Here is a 10,232-nt window from a genome sequence, read left to right on the forward strand (position 1 = left end):
TGGGGAAGTCACCTAACTGCTATTGGGGGGTTTTGGGCGACAACTCTTTCTGGCTACCTCGTGCAGAAAAGGGCGTTGAATGGGAAACAGCAGCTGGCGCTCCTCCTGGGGTCGATCTAAGGGTCCTGGGAAGAATGGCATGTCCATGCATAGTTCAGTTTGCAGCACCATTTGGAGTTTGATTGCTTCTAGGTGAGAAAAAGCAATTCAAATTATAGTATTGAGTATACAGGGTCCAAATATTAATAAAAGATATATAAGCAAGAGAGGGCTTAATAAAGGGATTAATGAATTTGACTGAGAAGAAAAGAGCCTTTTTCCAGAAAAACAAGATCCAATAAGAGAAAAACATAAAGGCCTTTCAAATATACCTATAACTTGAATATCCATGTTTAATTAAGCCTAGCACTCTTTAAGAAAATCCTCTCAAATCCCTTGTTACTTGACTTTAGCCACATCAAGCAGTTAAGATTTTCTGCTTTTGAACGTTACAAAAAGTAACGTCCCAAGTGAAACTGACAAACTTTAATTAGATTGTGACTTAACCACAAGCATACAAGGTACTTTTAAAGGGGTGATAGGAAGCTTTTGAAACAGTAATTGCAAAATTGTGACTGAGACAGTGAAAGATCTCACCCAAAAAACTCCATTTTGTTTCTAGCTCCCAAGCTTTCCTTGCCCATCCCTGGGCATGGGTGGAACCAACTTTGGGAGGAACCGGGTTTACAGTTTATAGTCTAAAACAAGGATGATAACAACCTCTTCTTAAGATACACTTCCCTCTTGTCTGGGAACCCGCCCAAGAAACTAGCCATAAAATTAGAAACTATGGCCCAGGAGCTATGCAGCTGAAGGCTGCAAGATTTTGCCCCTCCCTAAATTGCTGTTAAAATCAGTGCATAAGATACTTTGTAAACCCTGCCCCGATGGATTACCTGGCACCACCCAGATTGATTAACTGTCTTATCTGATTTTGTGGCCCTCACCCAGGAACTGACTTAGCAGAAAAAGACAGCCACCACTGTAAAATGGTGGAGGCTAAAACAAAGTATTGCCACAAGGTTACAGGTCATGTTCCCAAGGACATGAAACAAGATGGAGGTCTGTAGTCAAGTTTGTTACTATTTTGTTGGGCTGGCTTGAATAGCAGACTTATGGGGTCCTGGGCCTCCATCCTAACCTAAGATACCCTTTACTTGACAGAACCCCACAAAAAGACCTGCAAAGTACACCAGATTGTCTACAGCTTAAGACCAACTTCACAAATCCTTTTTCATTAATTGTAAATTTACAGAGAATATAAATGATTATCCTTATTATCCCTTTTACTGGTTTGCACAGGGGGAGAGAAGCCAAAAGCCCATTTGTAAGAAATTTTTACCCCTTTGCTGGCATATCAGGCTTCTGGGTTCCCTTCCCTCTAGCTTAAATCTAAGTCAAGCATTTTAAGGTTTGGAACTTTTCAGGTTGGAAGAACATTGTAAAAGAGATATAAGTCATTTTAAACCACCAAAAAAAGGTGAAACACCATAGAAAGGGGTTCCAATTAGCGTTGTCAAAAGATATTGCCTTTTTTTTCCTATTGAGAATGGTGTTTTTCCTATTTCTTTGCCTTTCCGATTTTCTCTTTTCCCTTTTGGCCTACTATAGGAGACATATTGCTCATCTCCAAAATTTTCTTCTGCTTGCAGAGCTGCCTGTTTTAGCTGCAGTTAGGGTTTGGCTGAGGAACATCATAACATTCCTCCATGAGAGGTCAAATACCTGAGTTAAATTTTGAAAAGCTTCTGTATACCTATCAGCGTCGTCAGAAAATTGGCCCAAGTCTCCCTTTACTTGCCTAAGACCCTGCAATGAGAAGGGGACTTGAAGGGGCCCCAAATAAGGGAATCCTCAGATGATTTCCCTGAAAGTTACTTTTTTCATCTGGGGAAACTATTTTCCCTGGGCCTGCCCGATATGGCTGCTAAAAGAGCTGGGTTGATTTTGCAACACTTGCAAAGGTCTAGTAAAAAGGCCATACCCTTGTGCAAAAGAAAATAAGCCACTTTTTCTTCAAAGTTTCAAGGTCGAAGGAGTCCCAGTACTTCAAAATACACTCCAGGGGAGTTCATGTTGAAGATGATCTGTTACCCATCTAGAAAAAGAAGTGAGAATAAAAGATTTATTTTAGTCTCTTTGCTTTTGGTATGTGATCTAGGATGGAGACAAAAACAGTAGAGGGTGTCTCCTCCACTATTTTTTCTCCTTTGCTCCTAAATCCTGGCACCCATTTAAATGTGCTGCCCATTACAGCAGGTGTGACCCTCCAATCTATGGCACCAGAGGAACTAAACTTTTGGTCCTTAGCCATGCTGTCTCCAAGCAGTCTTAGTCCTCTGCCTTTTATTTCCCTTTGACTTCCTAGACTTGTGTGGCCTGTATGCCTCCCCTGCCCCCACCCCCCGCCAAAAAAAAAAAAAAGAATTTCAATAAAAATCACGTAATTGTACAAGGCCCCTTTAAGGGAGGAAGGGTGCTACATTGAATTCTATATTGTGCTATTGTAGCCCATGCTAAAGTATTTACCCATAGAAGAATGGTTCTGGTTAACTTCTGGATTTAAAATCCCCTTACTAATTAAGTACTGTCTTAATAGGAGACAAAATAGGTGCCTTAAAGAAATGTAGGAAACGAATGGCCTACATATTGTCCCAGTGGGGCAATATCGAGATTAAAATTTGGCTATGGAAGACATCTTACCCCTAACTGCTAAAGGCGGAAATTTCCTGTTCCCAGAAGAGGACTAAAGCCTGATTTACTTCCACAAGTTGACACTGTTGGCTTAGAAATGCTATGTGCGCTCCAGAGAAGTGGTAGCAAGTAACCTCACCACAGGGGAAAATGGGAAAACTCTTTCTAGGGTGTAAAAATCCTTGCACATTTCACACAAAGAAAGAGCAAGAGGCTGCAGATAGAGAAGGAAGAAGAGTTTTGCCACAGGACAGTTGAGGATGCTCTAACCACACCCAGAATGGCCTGTCGGAGTCTGTGTCTGGTACAGAGGCCTTTGAATCACACCAGGGTGTGCCGTGGTCAGAGATTCTCAGTTGTCTCAGAAATTTTCCCAGCCTCACATGATGCTGAGGTCTCCCATGAGAAGAAGCCAGTTCAAACATGGCCAACAATCCCAATACCTGTGGGTAAAGGGGGTTCTCCATGTTCTCCCCAGCAAGCCTCACATCCATGTCTTTAGTACGGCAGCCAACACTAAGAAATATTTCTGGAACTGCTTTAAAAGAGATGAAAACTTTCTCAGGATCCCTTTTCCTCTCTATCTGCCTAAAATAATTTCTTAATAACTCCTATAACAATAACAGGTTATAGGAGTTGCTAACTAGAATAACCAGTTTAGAGAGGAACATAAATGACCTGATGGACCTGAAAAACACAGCATGAGAAGTTCATGAAGCATACACAAGTGTCAGTAGCCAAACTGGCCAAGCAGAAGAAAGAATATCAGAATTTAAAGACTATCTTGCTGAAATAAAGCAGACAGACAAGATTAGAGAAAAAGAATAAACAATAATGAACAAAACCTCCAAGAATTATGGGACTATGTAAAAAGAATGAACATACAATAACTGGAGTATGGAGAGAATGGAACCAAGTTGGAAAACAACCTTCAGGATATCATCCAGGAGAACTTCCTCAACCTAGATCGATAGACCAACATTTAAATTCAGGAAATACAGAGAACCCCACCAAGGTAATCCACAAGAAGATCAACCCCAACACACATAATCATCAGGTTCTCCAAGGTCAAAATGAAGGTAAAAATATTAAGGGCAGCCAGAGGGAAAGTCCAGGTTACCTCCAAAGGGATGTCCATCGGACTAAGAGCGGATCTCTCAGCAGAAATGCTATAAGCCAGAAGGCCAATTTTCAACCCAGAATATCATATCCGGCCAAACAAAGCTTCATAAGTGAAGGAGAAATAAAATCCTTTTCAGACAAGCAAATGCTGAGGGAATCCATCACCACCAAGTCTGCCTTGCAAGAGCTCCTGAAGGAAGCACTAAACATGGGAGGGAAAAACCGGTACCAGCCACTGCAAAAACATACCAAAATACGAAGACCAGTGACATTATGAAGAATCTGCATTAACTAGTGTGCAAAATAACCAGTTAGCATCATAATGACAGGATCGAATTCACACATAACAAGATTAACCTTAGATGTAAATGGGCTACATGCTGCAGTTAAAAAACACACAATGGAGAATTGGATAAAGAGTCAAGACTTATTGATGTGCTGTATTCGAGAAGCACCTCATGTGAAAAGACACATATAGGCTCAAGATAAAGGGACGGAGGAAAATTTATCAAGCAAATAGAAAGCAGGAAAAAGCAGGGGTTGCAATCCTAGTTTCTGACAAAACAGAATTTAAACCAACAAAGGTCAAAAAAAGACAAAGAAGGACATTATATAAAGGTAAGGGGATTAATTCAACAATTTATCTATCTATCCTAAAATCAATCTATCCTAAAAATATATGCACCCGATATAGTAGCACCCAGATTCATGAAACAAATTATTAGAGACCTCCAAAGAGACTTAGACTCCAACACAAGAATAATGTGATGAAAAATTAACAAGGATATTCAGACTTGAATTGAGCTCTGGACCTAATAGATATCTACAGAACTTTCTACCCCAAAACAACAGAATATACATTACTCTCAGTGCCACATGGCACATACCCTAAAATTGGAAGTAAAACACTCCTCAGGAAATGCAAAACAAAGAAACAAACAAAAAAAGGAAATAATAACAAACAGTCCCTCAGGCCACAGTGCAATCAAATTAGAACTCAAAATTAAGAAACTCACCCCAAACCACACAACTACATGGAAATTGAACAGCGAGGCACCCATTGCCGCTCTGGGTTCGTCCTAATCTAGCTGAACACTAGTCACTGTGTTCCATGATTCTTTTCCATGACCCATGGCTTCTAATAGAGCTATGACACTCACCAGATGGCCCAAGATCCTATTCCTTGGAATCCGTGAGGCCAAGAACCCCAGGTCAGAGAACATGAGGCTTGCCACAATCTTGGAAGCACCCACCACCATTTTGGAAGCAGCCCACCACCATCTTGGGATCTCTGGGAGCAAGGAGCCCCTGGTAACATTTGGAATAGTTGAATTCATTTTTAGCTTAATACAGATATAATGGTTAAATAAATGAATTGGTAGATACGTGTGTATGTCTACAGGTTAGCATACATACATATGTTTTTTCTTTCCTGTCAAATGAGAGGGCCCAAAAGAACTGACATTCCAGGAGCAAAGAGCACTAGATCTTGGTTTCCAGTACCATTAACCATTAAAGAAACTAACACTGCTTAGAGAAATGGCTGATTCTAAGGCTGAGGCAGAAAATTTAAAACTTGAGTCTGGAGTGTTATGTGGCATTAGAAAGGAAGAAAGTGATCAAAAACAACAAACAAACAAAAAAACCCTTTCACACTGATAAACGTACTTCAAAGGAACATAATAGCCAACTGAAAGAGCTCCCAATGCCCAAAGCTGGAATAATTTGAGAAACAAAGTAAATAAAGTAGTATTGGATTATAACATAAAGTACACAATGAATACACATGACTCCATACTGTTACACAAAAATGATTGTGTAATTTACCAAACAGGAAAGAAGTGCATAACAACTGCCTTCCAAAGTATATATCATGGGAATGGAGACAAAAACAGCAACTTTAGAGTGAAGAAACTTGACACTTGACAAGCACTGCTTCAGCCAGATGACCAAGATCTACATCAATAGTGATACAACTTGTTGATAGTATGTACTCTTCATATGATGTGATGATAACAGGACTTTATATCAGTGCCCTTCCTCCCCAAATCTCAATATAGTTATGACAATATATCAGGATATTTCAAAAGCTTACTTCCCAAAGCTGTCACATCCAAGAGGAGCTTACAGTGATGCAACAAGAACCACGTAATGTGGTATCCCAGATGAAATTCTGGAACAGAGAATTAGAGGAAAAATTAGGATATGTGATTAATCAAGGACTTTAGTTAAAACAATGTGCAATATTTCTTAATTAATTGTGACAAATATACTATTCTAAAGTAAGATTTAATAACAGAGAAAACTGTATGTGTGAAAGGGAAATCTCTTTGCTATGTTCTTATTTGTTTTTATAACTCTAAAATTTTAAAAAAATAATGTATTAAAAATAAAGTGGAAAATAGATACATGCACTAGATTTGTAGTTAGTAAATCTATGCATACTTCTGGACAAGAAAGTCATGGTAGAATAAACAGAATAGAAGTTTGAAAGAATGTTAAATAAGTGTTGAAAGTAGAAAAATTGTGGATAATTTTTAAATTTTAGATTTTTTATACTAGTCTTGTCACCTTCAATTTTCAATTAAAAGTATGTATGAAAATAATAAAAATTGTTGACAAAAAGTAGTGGTGTTATCTAATGGGAGAATATATTCTTAAGAGACTCATACAGATAGTTTTTCAGAGCCATGTTTATAAAATCACATTGAAATCAATAGGACTAAAACTCTCATATTTTATACAAAATCACACATTTGGGCAAAAATCTGTGACACCCAGGACATGAATCACACATCACTGTGTTAACTAGAGTTAGGTGGTCTGAATATGTGATGTACTTAACCATGGTTGTGGATGCTGAGTGATCTACATTTTGAAACTTAGAAATTAAAATAGAAACATTGAATTAGAGAGATGCACAATTCCATTTTAAATACCATTTGCCTCTTTATTCATTATGTTTCAGAAAGTAGTATTTTTAAAAAATAACCATGTTTCTCCAATTCACTGTGCACATGTAGATGCATTCAAATATATTGAAAAGAGGAGAATTCCAATTTCATCCCACCGTTTTGAGGAATGCAGATAATTCTCATATGCAAATATTTCATGAACAATTATGAGTTCATTTCAGCACAATGAGCTTGCCTCTTTAAAAAAAAAAAACTATTGCAAATTGGTCCTTTAGATCTCCATTTAATTATTAGCAGCCTTTTAAAATGTTCTCTTTGTGTTTAAAAGGGATTGAAAATGCCTGGCTTTTTCTCAAATGCCTACAGGTATTTCTTTAGAGGAAAGTAGGATTTCCTAGAGACCATGACCCTGCTGTGAGGCTGTTCAAAGATATTTAAAATAGATAAAATTGTGACTGTGTACAATAGGTCTGGCTTTAGTTATTTCAAAACAGCTATTTCTGTGACATAAAACAGTAGGAAAAAACTCACAAAAGTGGTAGGTTATGAACTTGATTTGCATTGCTGTTTCTATTGTTACTATTTTTTGTAAAAGAAAATAAACTAATGGACTCACAATTAAAGAGAGATTTTTAAAAAATTATTTTCTAATACACTTACATAGACAAATAAAATTTACATATTAATTATTAGCCCTGATTAACAGTATATGGTTTCCAACCTGTCACCCTCTGGCCTAAAAAAGGAACCATCTTCTGGGAGTAATGCATTCTCCGGGGTCTTCTCCCTGTTGGTCAAAATATCTTTGTTCTTATTTTTCTCTTCTCTATCCTGCTTCAGTTTCTTCCTGAAAAACATTCCCACCAAAATTCAGGTATATCTTTATTCCTGTCTCAGGTTCTTCTTCTAGTATATTTGTGAGCTACATAGATACAGGTATGCAAGATTGCTGAATTTGTTTATCAGTTCTAATAGTTTTTCAGTGGAATTGGTTTTTCCAAATGTGAGATCCTATTATCTGCAAACAAGGATAATTTGACTTCTTTCTTTCCAGTTTGGATGGTCTTTATTTATTTCTCTTGTCTAATTTCTCTAGCTAGGACTTCCAGAACTATGTTGAATAACAGTGGTTTGTGAAAGTGGGTATTCTTGTCATGTTCCAGATCTTAGAGGAAAGGCTTTCAGTTTTTCCCTATTCAGTATGACACTAGCTATGTGTGTGTCATATATGGCTTTTATTATGTTGAGGCGTGTTCCTTCTATACCCAGCTTTTTGAGGGTTTTTAACATGAAGGGATGTTAAATTTTATCAAATGCTTTTTCAGTATCAATTGAAATGATCATATACTTTTTGTCCTTCATTCTGTTGATATGATGTATCACGTTGATTGATTCATGTACGTTGACTACTATTGCTGATTGATTTATTTTCTTTCACTATTATGAACAGTAATCATGAAATTCAATATGTTGAATTTAATATTAGTGTTATTTAAAATGGAAGTAATCATCAATGTAATACAGTTTTTAACGTAGAGGTTTAATCTTTACCTGAAATTTCTAAATAAATGTTGTCTGAAAAGTAAAATAAAAGAAAGTCAAGGCTATATAAGGGCAGGTGTGGTTGAGGCAGTAAAAGACAAAAGTGAGGAGTTTAAAATGCCTTCTTGTTTCTCTTAATATTGATAGGATTGTCCATTAAACCAATCCTCAAGTGTTTCTCACTTCTGTTTGCCTCTTGGTGACTGTTTTGGCTTGTTTGCATAATCAAATTTGAAGTAAGCAAAACAGACATTCAGCTTTATTTTAATTTTTAGCATGTGTTTGCATTGCTTTTAGTTTAAAACTTTTATTTATGAAATAAATAAACAAAAAATTAAGACAAATTATATGTATGACCAAAATCTATATGTCAAATATAAATCCATATTTCAAATAATATTTTACTATTATTAGTTTTAAGATGCTTTCTAAACAACTAAAATCAATTAAATGAATAACTTATATAATTTTTTTTTCAAATTTGCAACTTTTGTCAAGGGTTGTAAAATAATCAAAGGTTAAAACCTAATTCATAATTACTATGATGTACCAGTCACAACTAAATGTGACGTCTTTTAATGAAATAACTTGCGACAAATATTATAACTACATTGCATTGTAATCTGCTTTCTAGCTTCTATGTTTTTTCCGTTGCCCACTCATTATTATTACAATTGTCAAAGCAGTTAATTTCATTGCTTTTATCTTTAGAATAAAAATAGAGAGGATCAAATACATCTATGTGGTAGACAAGTCCTTTATAATGTGCACTCTGTTTAATAATTTCCTTTTTTAAGTATATATATAGAGACCTACCTCATTTTATTGTGCTTTCCTTTCTTGTCCTTCACAGGTAATTGCATTTTTTACAAATTGAAGGTTTGTGGCAACCTTTTGTTGAGCAAATATATCACTGTTACTTTTCCAACAGCATGAGTTTATTTTGTGTCTCTGTGTCACATTTTGGTAATTGTCACAACATTTCAAACCTTTTTGTTGTTATTATATTTTTTATATGATCAGTGATCTTTGCTGTTACTACTACTATTGTCTGGGGGCACCATAAACTGCGTCCATATATGATGTAGAACTTAATGAGTAAATGTGTGTGTTCTGACTGCTTTATCAACCAGCCTTTTCCCCATCTCTCTCCCTCTCCTCAGTTCACTCTAATCCTTGAGAAACAACAATATTAAAATAAGGCCAATTAATACCCTACAATAATCTCTAAGTGTTCAAGTGAAAGGAAGAGTGACACATCTCTCACTTTAAATCAAAAGCTAGAAAAGAAAGTTCAGAAGCTTTTGAAAGACCAGGAAGTGAATCCCTGGGGGATGAGGAGGCATTCTGCAAGACGACTTTTAAAAATGTTTACTGCAGAGTCATTTGAATCATTAAGAAATTTTTGTCTTAAAATTTTTTCTTTGATTTTACAAACTGACATAATTTCTTATTCTGTTATGAATACACACTGCTGTAGTCCTTCAACGAGCCTATCACGTTTTCGCTATGTTATCTGTCGACATTGCTTTCTGCTACCCAAGCAATGTCATTTGAATTACTACTATTATCATGATCACCTTGATTCAGAACAAGTTTGGCTGTTTTGCTATCAGTTAATGAATAAAGAATAGAATTTGAAAATTTCTTCAGTACCTACTTCTTCTAGCTTACTGACAGACTCTGAATGTATATTTTTACATATATAAAGAGATTAGAGATTTTTTTTTCACTTGGCATAGGAAATTCTTCAAAAAAACAATAAAAAAGGAGTAAATAAAGCACATACGTCTTGGTCCCAGGTAGGGCACTGTGGGAAACCCACCGCTGGCATGTGAAGCCTGCACATATGACATTTTATTACCTTTTTGGTATTCTTGCTTGTGGAAATCTGGGCATTTGTGGAAAAGATATATTGAA

The sequence above is a fragment of the Symphalangus syndactylus genome, chromosome 5 (genome assembly GCF_028878055.3).
Source record: "Symphalangus syndactylus isolate Jambi chromosome 5, NHGRI_mSymSyn1-v2.1_pri, whole genome shotgun sequence".
Classification (NCBI taxonomy): Eukaryota; Metazoa; Chordata; class Mammalia; order Primates; family Hylobatidae; genus Symphalangus; species Symphalangus syndactylus.